The sequence below is a fragment of the Palaemon carinicauda genome, chromosome 14 (assembly GCF_036898095.1).
Source record: "Palaemon carinicauda isolate YSFRI2023 chromosome 14, ASM3689809v2, whole genome shotgun sequence".
NCBI classification, from domain to species: Eukaryota; Metazoa; Arthropoda; class Malacostraca; order Decapoda; family Palaemonidae; genus Palaemon; species Palaemon carinicauda.
This window is the reverse complement of record NC_090738.1, coordinates 42,657,879-42,671,836: the sequence shown is the minus strand read 5'-3', so window position 1 is coordinate 42,671,836 and position 13,958 is coordinate 42,657,879. Positions and strand designations below refer to the sequence as shown.

At 41.6% G+C, this 13,958-nt stretch overlaps 1 protein-coding gene across 1 annotated transcript in view; it reads right to left on the bottom strand.

The window, feature by feature from the left end:
- LOC137653553 (tRNA-splicing endonuclease subunit Sen34-like) overlaps nt 1–9,345 on the bottom strand; it is a 36,586-nt gene extending 27,241 nt beyond the window's left edge. The window contains exon 1 of the mRNA XM_068387041.1: nt 9,170–9,345. The gene's annotated coding sequence lies outside the window, so the exon portion shown is untranslated. The remainder of the gene's footprint in view (nt 1–9,169) is intronic.
- Nucleotides 9,346–13,958: the final 4,613 nt, after the last annotated feature.

Here is a 13,958-nt window from a genome sequence, read left to right as displayed (position 1 = left end):
TTGTCCGGAATGAAACGAGCCGATAGGGTATGAGTGGACTTCGGTTCATCTCAGTATCTCCACTGTAAGATGAGAAAGTTGATATGAAAAGGTACCTCCCTGCTTGCTGAAACAAAAGGCACTACCGTGGAGTTGTTGTCCACGGAGTGACTCGCCAGGGTCTGTTGGAAGTGTTGAGGGGCCAGACTACGGCCTTCATTCCTAGCAGGTTGATGTGGAGGTACCCTTCTGGTTCAGACCATAGGCCTGATTCAGAACATGGACCCCCCCTTGTTTTGACGAGTCCGAGAACAGCATCAAATGAGGGGAAAGGGCGAGAAGATCCATTCCCCTGCAAAGGTTTCCATAGGTCAACTATCACTGCAGGTCCATTCGTTCCGCAGGTCCCAAAGGGACCAGAATGTCCGGGGAATCGTTGTCTTGATTCCACCGGGACTTGGGCCGCTAACGCAGGCATCTCATCCTGAGGCGGCCGTTGGAACTAGATTGGCCAAGGAGGAAAGGTGACCTAGGAGGCGTAACCAAGATTGGGCTGGAAGTTCTCCTCGTCTGAGGAAAGGTTCTGCGATTCTCCTCAGCCTTGCTATCCTGCCATCTGATGGGAAGGCTTGGAGATTGGAGTCTAATATCATGCCTAGATATCCCCGTTGTTGAGATGGGAGCAGAGAAGACTTCCCGAGAATTACCATGATCCCTAGATCTTGGTAAAGTCCCAGAAGCTTGTCTCGGTGTTGAGGAAGGGTCGATTCCGAGACTGCCTGGGATAGCCAGTCATCCAGAAAGCGAAGGAGATGGATGCCGCTCCTGTGTGGCCATGAAGATAACAGGGTGAACATTCTGGACACCTGCGGTGCTGCGGGGAGATCGAAACACCATACCTTGAACTGGTATCTCTGTTGTCTAGGCTGAGTTTCAAGTACTTCCTGGAAGACGGATGGATTGGGATCTGGAAGTACCCGTCCGTCAGCTCCAGTGTGCACATGAAGAGTTGTGGTCACACTACAGGCCTGATTGGCTCTGCTGTTCCACGCTGAACGAAGTTTGTTCGACAAACTTGATCAGGGCTGAGAGGTTGAGACAGGTCTCCAGTCTTCGGACGCTTTCTTACAAGAAAGAGTTGACTGAAGAAGCCGTGGGGGGGAGCCGTCGATGACCTTTTGGAGAGCCTCCTCTAGAGCATAGTCTCGATTCCTGCCCGAAGGGCTAGCCCCTTTGCCGATCCCATGGCATAGGAGCTCGGCGACACTGGATTTGCTGTCAGCGGCGGTAGAGATGTAAAGAACGGGACGCGATATCCTTGGCTGATCACGGAGATCGTGCAGGAATCGGCCCCGAGCTGCTGCCACCTGAGCGCGCAACCTTGGGCATCCCCCCACCCTAGCGTTTGCGGCCTCGGCCGCTCCCTCAGGGTTATTGGCTCCCCAGAAGGACTTCCCGCCCTTCTTGCCTCTGACAGGAGGGGGCTGCTGTTTAGACACCTTGTCTTAGCTGCCGGGGCTGGTTCCGATGTCCTAGGCTGACGAGGCTGTTGTTATTGAGGCGCTGGAATTTTTGTAGGGTCTGGATGCAAGCGCCTATGGAGGAGCGAACCGTGATTCGCTTTCTCCACCTCTCAGCTCTCCATTCCCAGTCCTTGGGCTCAAAACAAGGTCTTTCCAAGGGTGGAAGAGTGTCTGAGCTTGCCAACATCCATGGTTGGAACCTCGCGGTCACTGCATCTTAAGCTTCAACATCGAGTTTGTCCACAAGTTCGAAACTTGGTGAGCCGGGAAACGAGGTGCTCGTGCCTGAGAGGATGAAAGTTTCCATGACCTTCCTGGAGCTCTCCTTGGACAAATTCTCGGATCGCAACAGGATGCCCAGAGATCCAAGCCAGACAACCAGCCACGAAGTGGCCCGCATGGCACACTTTGCGGCTTTCTTCTGGTTTAAGATCTACGAAGACGAGAATGACACCTGCCGGGCGGAGAACTTCTCGAGAGAAGAACTCCCTGGGGAGACCCTTCCACGGAATGGTGGAGAGGATGGGCTAAAACCAGGTTCCCCCAAGATCTCGAAGTACCTCCTCTGCTGACGGCTGACAGACGCAGTGTCAGCGACTCCCGCTAGGGGAAAAGGAATCGAACGATCCTGAGGAGTAGAGATGATGGGGCCTGCCTGAAAGGAAGGAGAAGAATATTGCCCAGACCTCTCTGAAGATCCTTCCAGCTCTTGTATGTGCCATGCTCTGCGTTTACGGGGAGAAGATCGTGAACTGGAAGTACGCGCCCCAGAAGACTCGCCAGGTTGCCCGTGTTGCGATAACCCGACAGGAATAGCGGTCGAAATCACCCTGGCGCTCGCGCGATGGCAAATCGTTGGTTCGCGCGCGGGCGAACGTGGGCGTGCAGGCGCGTGGGTGCGAGGGCGTGCAGGTGAGGGCGAACGCGGTTGAAAGGACGAGCGCTGGAGGTCGGGAGACCAATGGCGTGTAGGCGAGCGATGGCGCGTTGGCGAGCGATGGCGCGTTCGGCGAGCGATGGCGCGTTCGGCGAGCGATGGCTCGCTGGCGGGAATCGCGCTGGCGCTCGCGCGATGGAAAATCGCTGGTTCGCGCGGGGGCGAACACAGGTTCGCATGTGCGCGGGCACGCGGTCGTAAGGGCGAGCGCAGGCGGCCGGGAGACCGATGGCGCCTAAGCGAGCGATGGCGCGCTGATGAGCGATGGCGCGCTGATGAGCGATGGCTCGTAGGCTGGCGAAGGCGCGCTGGCAAGCGATGGCGCGTTGGCGAGCGATGGCGCGTGGGCAAGCGATGGCGCGTTGGCAAGCGATGGCGCGTTGGCGAGCGGTGGCGCGTAGCGACTGCTCGCGTACAGTAGAGTTAACGCATGGGCGCGTAGCGACCGCTCGCGTACAGGAGAGTTAACGCGTGGGCGCGTAGGAAACCTAAGACGATTGAAGCGTTGGCGTTGAAAACGCTTGCGCGCAGGCGACGAATCGCGCGGGCGCGTAGGAGATAGCTGGCGCGTATTGAGAGCCCAGGGATGCCTGTGAGTGCCTGTGCGCTAACTTAGGTATCTCCTGGGTGGCGCGGTGAAGTGGAGGCGCTGCGAGTCCAGAAGAACCTGTGAGCGACTGTGCGCTGGCGTAGGAACTTCTTGAACTGCGTGACGAGGAAGGAACCAGAAGATCGTAGGAGCGTAGTTGCGTGGCCAGGAGAAATGCGCGGCCAGACGTATGAGAGATCATCGGCGAAGAGGCGAAGGAATAACTCCTTGCCTGCGCCCAGATCCGAAGATCATGGGCGCGTGGGCGAACGATGGTGCGTATGCGCACATCAGGAAAGGGGCGCAGATCGAGCAGGTGCACGTGGAATTCAGTGAAGAAAAACCTCCCTCCTTGCGCCCAGATCCGGAGATCGTGGGCACGAGGGCGAACGTTGGCGCGCAATGCGCACATCAGGAAAGGTGATCAGATGTGCGCCGGCGAGCAGGCGATCGTGGGCGTTCAGGAGACCGTAGGCGCGCTTGGCGCGTAGCCGCACAGAAAGTCTCAGAAGAGTTGGCGATCAGGAATTGATTCGGCAGAAGTCTGGCCACAGCAGGAGACTTGCGCCCAGATCCGGAGATCGTGGGCGCGAGGGTGAACGTTGGCGCGCATTGCGCACATCAGGAACATTTGCGAACTACTGCGTGCGAGCAGGCAGTAGAACGAGGTAGCACAGGTAAAAAACCCTGGCACCAAAGGGCTTACTCACATGTGAGATAAGCCCTTAGCCCCGAAGAGACCGGTGCCCGTTTGGAAAACGGGGTGGAGGCGCCCACAGCGCTACTGCGTCCAGTAACTGAGAAGGAAGACAAGAAGATCTGGCAGGTGTCGAAGATCGCGAATGAACTGCTGACAGGTCTAGAGAAGCAGCAGCAACTGCCTGTTCTCGTCGAGGAGGATCCTCTGCGGCTGACGATGAAGACAACCACGGACAGGAGCACCATCATCAGTCCTCCGAAGAGGAGTCTCTGTTAGTGAACTCCCCCGAGGAGGAGAGACACTCGCAGGAGAGACCGTTGGACTCAGCTGCCCCCTCGAAGATGTTCGGAGGGGGGAACTGAGCCTTCAGCAATAACAGCAGGGGAGTCCTCCAAAGAGGAGTCTCTATGAGTGTCCTCTCTCGCGAACGAGTGAGATGAACACTTCGTAGAAGAGACAGGAAGAACTGGTGAAGGCGCCACTTAGGGCCGTTGGATCAGCAAGCTGACCATAAGGAGCAACCCTCCGAAGAGGAGCTCCTGCAGTTGCTCAGCCCCTTGAGCGTAGCTGCAAGTGCGACCGCTCAGCACCAAGAGCATAATCGCACGAACTCCATGGTCCGGCCTTGCAACTGCTCAGCCCCTTGAGCATGGTTACAAAAGCGGTAGCTCAGCACCAAGAGCATAACCACCCAAGGACCAGAAAAAAATTAAGGTAAGAGAAGAACACCCCCCTGAAGGAGAAAAAACTCATACCTGGGAAGGGAACCTCCCTCGGAAGGGAAGTACCCACCCAAGGAGGCGAACCTTCTGAGCGTTCTATATGAACTAAGGAGCTGACAGTTGTCACGGGAGAACTTCTAGGAGAAGGGACACGCCCATGACAAAGTCGTAGAGGAGGCGGCAACGGCAGACTCCCCAGGCCCCAACAGGACAGCTCTGCTTCGTAGGCACAATAGAGAAACGAAAAACTAGATAGTTAACTATGAAAATAAAACAATTAGTTAACATTAATTCCCCCGGGGGAACTCCGAAGAGGAACCCCTGCGGGAAAAGAACATAAGAAATACACACAGGAATGCGCCCTCCTCCCCCACTGACACTCACGGGAAGGGGGGGGGGGGAAGGCGGAGAACTGTAACAAAACAGAATTATAACAATTATAAATATGTAATTCAACTAAGAATGTTACTAATAGTAAGAACGAATGAACCCCGAAGGGAAGCGTTCTACAACACAGAGCTGAAAAGTTAACAAATACAATTAGATTTAAATAAAAAATAATTGAGACAAAATAAACGGAGAAGCAACTCACCCCGCAACGGGAAGGAAGCTACCGTAATACGTAGTAGTAATAAAAGGGTGAACGAACTCAAGGAGAGAGAGAGAGACCATAGTCAAACAAAACTACCCAGTTCCCCACGCTGATAGATCAAGTTCCCCGTAGGAAAGGAGGAACAGAGGAGAAACATATTAGTAAGTAAAGTCCAGCGATGACGATTCCCCATGGCGCCCGCCGAAGGAAGACCGAAGGACCAAGGGAGAGATCGCGACCAATGAAAAGTCACCGTAGTGGCCTGAGACCACACGGAGAAGTTGTCGTACAATGAGTGGATTTCCTACACGCACACAGCACAAACACTGAAAAGGAAACTTACTGTATTTCTATACTCAAATATATACATAAACATAAGAATGTTTACATATATATTAAGTATAAGAAAAGTAAGTAATTAGTAAGACAAAGCATTAATGGCTGCCATGCGAGGACGGGACAGAGACGTCTCTTCATTGTCCGAGCCAAAAGTGAAGTGAAGCAGTTCACCGGTGTGTGAGGGGGGAGGGGTAGCTAGCTACCACTCCCCCCCCCCCCGGCTAACTAGCGCGGGGGTAACACACCCTCGTTAAATTCTAATGGCTCGTCCTTTCAGCTACGCCAAAAGTAAACCCTAAGTAAATAGCGTGGTTTGTATTTCGGTTACGGAACAAACGAAACTCACGCATCTTAGATGCATATGAGAGTAAAGGTTCTTTATACCTAGAGAATTCCTGGAGAACTAGGAGTTTTCACGATGCTGGCTATTAAAAAGGGTTGTACTCAAACTGAAATACTCTGTTGTAGTCAACCTGGAAAGTAATGGGTAATGGGTTTGCTGATGCTGCGGCTTAAAGACCATTCTATGATTATGGGTTTGCCTGGCTACATCACACTCCCTCTAGTAAGGAGTGTTGGGGAAAGACTTGACTGTGTTTCAGCATGGAATAGCTACGAGAAGACTGGGCTTATCTGACTGTGAGATCAAGTCTAGCTGGGGAAGATTGAAAGGAAAACAATTTGACAGTCATTCTTTACTCTCATCTTAGTCTTACACGTAACCTCAGCCCTCGACTTACAGTTACTGATTCTGTGAGAAGAACTGAGGTAGCTTATCCAACTGCTGAACAACTACAACAGGCCCTAAAGTAAATGTGTCTAGGGATCTGTGGGTCACATTGCACAGGTAGTGCATCATCCATTTCTCTTAATTTTGTAATACGGTCATTATTATTACTAGTTAAGCTGCAATTTGGTTTTACTTTCATTGTGGTAAAGTGTTGGTTACGGGATTGGATCATAATCAAATATATCTCTTCAAACACACTATGTGGAACCCCAAATCCTATTGTTGGCTTCAAATAATAACCTAGATACTTAAATCAATTAATACAGTAATTCCCAAACCAGACTATTTTCTGTGCTACTGGAATTGGTCTCCACTTCTGTTCTCCTTCCACATAATCAACCAATTACAGCAGGTTTTTTCACTGTCATGTCACTTTTCTTTGGCAAATCCCCTTCCTTTACTTCTCTTCTTTCTTGTATTTCAGTTAGTAAGAATGTCATTGTTGAGATCATGCCAAACATAGGACCACTTCCCTTTTGGAGTATATAAGCCGTGTTACTGGAGTGTTTACAGGTGCTTTGAATGGTTTTAATGTAGTAATTGTCCGCGAGTCATACTTTTAAAGTTATAAGAAAGATTGAAACTAGGATGTACGTCTGAAAAACCATGTGTATACAGTACATACATACATACATACATAGGCCTAGATATATATATATATATATATATATATATATATATATATATATATATATATATATATATATATATATATATATATATATATATATATATATATATATATATATACATATATATACCACCATTAGAGAGTTTTGGAGTCCTTTGATTGGCCAGACAGTACTACATTGGATTCTTCTCTCTGGTTACGGTTAATTTTCCCTTTGCCCACAAATACATCGAGTAGTATGGCCTATTCTTTATAGGTAATAGGTTGGCCAGGGCACCAGTCACCCATTGAGATACTACCACTAGAGTGTTATAGCGCATTTTGACTGGCCAGACAGGTCTACATTGGATCCTTCTCTCTGGTTACGGTTCTTTTCCCTTTGCTCACACACACACACACAGAATAGTCTGGCCTATTCTTTATATATTCTCCTCTGTCCTCATACACCTGACAACACTGAGATCACCAAACTATTCTTCTTCACCCAAGGGGTTACTGCACTGTAATTGTTTAGTGGCCACTTTCCTCTAGGTAACTGTAGAAGAGACTCCTTAGCTATGGTAATCAACTCTTCTAAGAGAAGGACACTCCAAAATCAAACCATTGTTCTTTAGTCTTAGGTAGTGCCATAGCCTCTCTACCATGGTCTTCCACTGTCTTGGGTTAGAGTTCTCTTGCTTGAGGGTACACTCAGGCACACTATTCTATCTTATTTCTCTTTCTCTTGTTTTGTTAAAGTTTATATAGGAGATATTTATTTTAATGTTGTTACTGTTGTTAAAATATTTCATTTTTCTTTGTTTCCTTTCCTCACTGGGCTATTTTCCCTGTTGAAGCCTGTTATAGCATCCTGCTTTTCCAACTAGGGTTGTAGCTTAACAAGTAATAATAACAACAATAATAATAATAATAATAATAATAATAATAATAATAATAATAATAATAATAATAATATTCTCCTCTGTCCTCATACATCTGACAACACTGAGATTACCAAAAAAATTACTCTTAACCTAAGGGGTTACTGCATTATCATTATTCAGTGACCACTTTCCTCAAGGTAACTGTAGAAGAGACTCTTTAGCTATGGTAAGCAGCTCTTCTAGGAGAAAGACACTCCAAAATCAAACCATTGTTCTCTAGTCCTGGGTAGTGTCATAGCCTCTGTACCATGGTCTTCCACTGTCTTGGGTCAGAGTTCTCTTGCTTGAGGATACACTCAGGCACACTAGTCTATCTTATTTCTCTTCCTCTTGTTTTGTTAAAGGAGATATTTATTTCAATGTTGTTACTGCACTTAAAATATTTTATTTTTCCTTATTTAATTCCCCACTGGGCTATATATATATATATATATATATATATATATATATATATATATATATATATATATATATATATATATATATATATATATATATATTATATATATATATATATGTGTGGTATGTATAAAGGTAAGGACACAAAGTCCTGGGATGAGGGTTGCAGAGAAGCGTAGGCCCCACAGAATGGGGACTTTGTTAGGTTAAGCGGAAACTTCAGGTTAGAGTGTATTAAGTTTGCTTCCCTTTTGAACTATAGGTTTCCAATTGTAATATCTTGTAATTCAAATGTCTTTATAACTTAATAAATACCAATTTCCGCCCAACTTTGTCTTCATAATTGTTAAAGTTACCTATAAATATACAAAGCGAATTGGTAAAATTATATTTACGAAGAGAACAATATTTTGGACAGAAACAAATAGTTATTTGATAAATCTTTATATCAATAAAATAACATTAAAGAAAATAGGAGATGCTCCAGTTCTATTATAGTTACGGACAGAAAATGCTTTTCTACTAAAAAACAGGTGTTTCCTATAGAAAAAAGTCCGTTTTCTTCAGAAATGACACTTACTTTCACTGCAAATAAGAACTTAATTACCTAAGAAATAATAATCAACGAGGTTAGCGCAAACATCTCAGTATGTACATTTGCCAGTACATAGGAGCTTGTTGCTTTTCTTTTTTCGCAAACAAAGCAAGCACACGGCGAAGAATAAAACCATTAAATTTCTTAAAAATATCTCAGTTCTTACAATGCCTAACGGGTTTTCGTTGAAATGAAGGTCAAAATCAGTGAAAGCACATTACTCAATACAGGAAAAACTATTTCTTCTGTCCAAAATTTTGTTCCGTCTGTACCTATAATTTTACCTAAAGACCATGCTCTGATAACTTGAATATTCTAAATATCTATTTGTTTTAATACGATCCAATCTCAAGAACTTACACTAGCCATCAGTAAGTTCTACATAATACCGTATTATAAATCTCCCTTAACTAAAAAAAGAAAAACAACAAAATGCGATGGTAAACTTACGACTTTTAAAAGTATTGGGTAAGCTAGAAATAAGATCTAGCATAATTGGCTACTTCAATTTCCTTGGTAGTACTTATACGTTGCTTTGGACATAACTTGTTCACACTGTTTTAGATAAATTAATACAAATATCATTTTACAAACTTAGCTCCAAGTGGTAGCAGTTTAGTAGTAATAATCAGGTGATTACTCTCTGCAACGGCTCTGTACAAACTATTAACAAAATTAAATCTTACAAATACATGAAGATAAAATATATATATTTTTTTTTCGTATTAAAATATAAATAGTCGAATTTCTTGAAAATATGGAATTGTATTAGACCAAGAGCATAACATGATAGACTGAGCACAAACTACTGTGTTTGGAGGAATTAAAAACTGAAAATTACAAAAGAAAATATATAACCTAAAAAAATAAGAAAAGAAGCAACAGCAGCAAGAGAAGCAGGAGGAGAAGCAGGAGGAGAAGCAGGAGGAGAAGCAGGGAGAGAAGCATCAGCAGCAATAATAATAAAGATCCAAAGAAAAAAAACTATAAGATCCCCCTCCCCCCAAAAAAGCTAAAAAATAGAGAAAAGAATATAAAAAAAATGCAAATGAAAGAAGCGGCAGCGGCAAGAGGACGAAGAGAAGGGGAAGCAGCAGCATAACAGTAAAAAAGAAATATATATATATATATATATATATATATATATAATATATATATATATATATATATATATATATATATATATATATATATATATATATATATATATATATATATATATATATATATATATTATATATATATATATATATATATATATATATATATATTATATATATATATATATATATATATATATATATATATATATATATATATATATATATAATATATATATATATATATATATATATATATTATATATATATATATATATATATATATATATATATATATATATATATATATATATATATATATGAGATATAAAAAACCGTAATATACATAAAAGAATAAAAACTAAAAATACAAAAAAATAAAAGTAGGAATAGTATACACAAAGAGATATAAAAACTAAAACATAAAAAAAGTAACAGCAACATGAGGAAGAGAAGCAGCAAAAAAAGATAAAAGTAAAAAAAAAACCATGAAAACAAAAAAATATATCAACAGAAAAATAAAAAAAAAAATATAAAGAAACTAAAAAATCCCCCCCCCCCCCAAAAAAAAAGAGTAGAAGCAGCAGCAACAGCAAAAAAAAAAAATGACAATAATAATAATAAAAGAGGTTAACTAATGTTCTCTAGTCTTGGGTAGTGCCATTAACTTATACATTCCTGTCCTCTGATTGGCTATAATTTCCTCAGCTGCGATTGGTTGTTGCCTTTGTTTACTGTAGCTCTCTCTCTCTCTCTCTCTCTCTCTCTCTCTCTCTCTCTCTCTCTCTCTCTCTCTCTCTCTCTCTCTCTCTCTCTCTCTCTCTCTCACTTGAATAATTTACATTATATTTGAAACGTAACGAAATACGAATTACATTCATGTACTGTAGTTAGGTAGTAGGTTGGCCAGGGCACCAGCCGCCCATTAAGATACTACCACTAGAGAGTTATGGGATCCTTTGACTGGCCAGACAGTATTACATTGGATCTTTTTCTCTGGTTACGGTTCTTTCCCTTTGCCTACACAGACACCGAATAGTCTGGCCTATTCTATACAGATTCTCCTCTATCCTTATACACCTGACAACACTGAGATTACCAAACAATTCTTCTTCTCTCGAGGGGTTAACTACTAAACTGTATTTGTTCAGTGACCACTTTCCTCTTGATAAGGGTAGAAGAGGCTCTTTAGCTATGGTAAGCAACTCTTCTAGGAGGACACTCCAAAATCAAACCATTGTTCTCTAGTCTTGGGTAGTGCCATAGCCTCTGTACCATGGTCTTCCACTGTCTTGGGTTAGAGTTCTCTTGCTTGAGGGTACACTCGGGCACACTGCTCTATCTAGTTTCTTTTCCTCTTGTTTTGTTAAAGTTTTTATAGTTTATATAGGAAATATTTATTTCAATGTTTTTGCTGTTCTTAGAGTATTTTGTTTTTCCTTGTTTCCTTTCCTCACTGGGCTATTTTCCCTGTTGGGGCCCCTGGGCTTATAGCATCCTGCTTTTCCAACTAGGGTTATAGCTTAGCAAATAATAATAATAATAATAATAATAATAATAATAATAATAATAATAAAAACCAGCAAACAAAATTAATCAGTCATTTAGACAAGATTTTAAAGTTCATCCTACTCCTTGTGACGTCACAAAACGGATTTTCCTAATAACATAATTGTTTGGCAATTAGAATGCATCCCTCTGATATAATATGTTATATATTAAAACATCATATAAACGACTCTCTATATATTCTAAAGAAACCATATCTTCAATTCCCTAAAAAAACAAAAACAAAAAAATCTTTTGGTCGGTCGCCCCAATAGGTAGAGCATTTGTAAAGAATTTCATGGAAATTTGGGCACGTTTGCCAAACAGCAACCCATAATTCCTCGCAACTCTCTCAAAGCTAGATATTCCGGTCCTCTGGTTGGCTGTATCTTCTCAGCTGTGATTGGTTGCTGACTTTGTTTACAATTCACAGATACACATCTAACATTGTAGCCAAAAACAAATTAATTCTTTCTTAAAGAATGACGCATTTCTTTAGCCCACGCATTTGAACAAGCATCAGTATTTATTTTTTAATTTATTGATAATATTTTTAGCTTGATTTTTTTTTCAAAATTTTAATTGCAAAGTTTCAATTTAATTGCAATAAGTATAGTTATTTTACCTCTACCCCCGTAGAATTCATTCATAAAACGATATTTCATGACGTCATATACAACCACCAATCACCGAAGAGGACGAATCAGCCAATGAGACACCAGATATTTCCCGCTAAAGAAACGTACAAGGTGAAAGGATTCCCCTGGCGTATGTGATGCTGTTGGTAAAAAGTAAACCCAACATGAGATTATGTTCGAACGTTCCTTTGTTTGGTGCCATGACATTTAGTATACTTTATTTACTAAATAATTCTTGTGAGTTTGATGTCATATATTTTGCAGTTGTTAAGCCGTCATTTATCTGAAATATGTATACTGCTCGCAATTTACTCCTACCCTTTATGACGACATATTTCCTAAATGATATTTGGTAATCATTTGTTCAATTACATTACACTTGAATTGTAACATGAGACAAATTAAAGCTCGATAATACAATAGCTCACACAAACCAGCAAACAGAAGCAAAGGCAAGATGTACGGATGTCACAAAAATAAAAATAAAAATTCGAGTTTCAGGGCAAGTTTCTCGGACAGCAGCTCTCTTGGCGGTAAATTCCTGTGCTTTGATCTGATTGGCCAAATCTTCGACAGCTGTGATTGGCTGTTCCTTTCAATCACTGCAGCTACACTCACACACACATCTAACATTGAAGCCAAAACCGTATGCAAGTATTCCTTCGAATATGAAATATTTTTCCAACTTATGCCCTTCAACAAGATTCATTGCCAAATCAATAACCCTTTCAAGTTTGTTCCCATAAAGATAAAAATTTTAAGTCTTAAATTTATCTGAAATATGTATAGGTATTTCACCCCTACCCAGTTGGCGATCCATAAAATACGACTGTATGACGTCACATGCAACCACCAATCACAACAGAGAATGAATCAACCAATGAGACAACATATATTTCCCGCTAAAATCCATAAAGGGGTGTGAATTCCAGTCCTCTCATAGGCTATATCTTCATCCGTTGTGATTGGTGGTTGCCTTCGATTAATACAACTTAACAGACAAACACACACACATCTAACATCGTAGCCAAACCACAGTCAAGTATTCCTTTCAATAATACTTATCTATTTGACCTTTACCCTTCAACAAGCTCCATTATTTATCAATAATTTAATTAATGAAAATTTTGAGTTTATTTTTCCTAAAATTTATAATTTTGAGTCATAATTTATCTGCAAAAAATATAGATATTTCACTACTACGCAGCTAAATTCATTCATAAAATAAGAGATTGCATGACGTCACATACAACAGCTAATCACAGCAGAGGGTGAATCCGCCAATGAGACGACAGATATTTGCCTCCAAAACCACAAAAGATGAAAGAGAGTTCCTATGATTGTATAGGCTTTTGTTGACGAACGAGTTAAATTCACGCAACATTTCTTTTTCATTCTGTACGTAGTAAGAATGGATTTTCTCTTTATCTACCTGGTATATTGCAATAGATAGGTAGATTGATGGCGTAAAGCTATTGCAAACTAAACAATAGATGAATAAGAGAAAAAGTAATGTTTCCACATACATACAAACACACACACACACACACACACACACACACACACACACACACACACACATATATATATATATATATATATATATATATATATATATATATATATATATATATATATATATATATATATATATATATATATATATATATATATATATATATATATATATATATATATATATAATTTTTAAACCCGTTCGTATGGTTAGAGCGTTTAGATAAGATTTTCATGGAAGGTTAAATAGGCTTCTCGAACAGCAACTCATAAATTCAAGGAACTCTTTTGCCTGTAGAATTCCGGCCTCTCATAGGCTATATCTTCATCCGTTGTGATTGGTGGTTGCCTTCGATTAATACAACTTAACAGACAAACACACACACATCTAACATCGTAGCCAAACCACAGTCAAGTATTCCTTTCAATAATACTTAT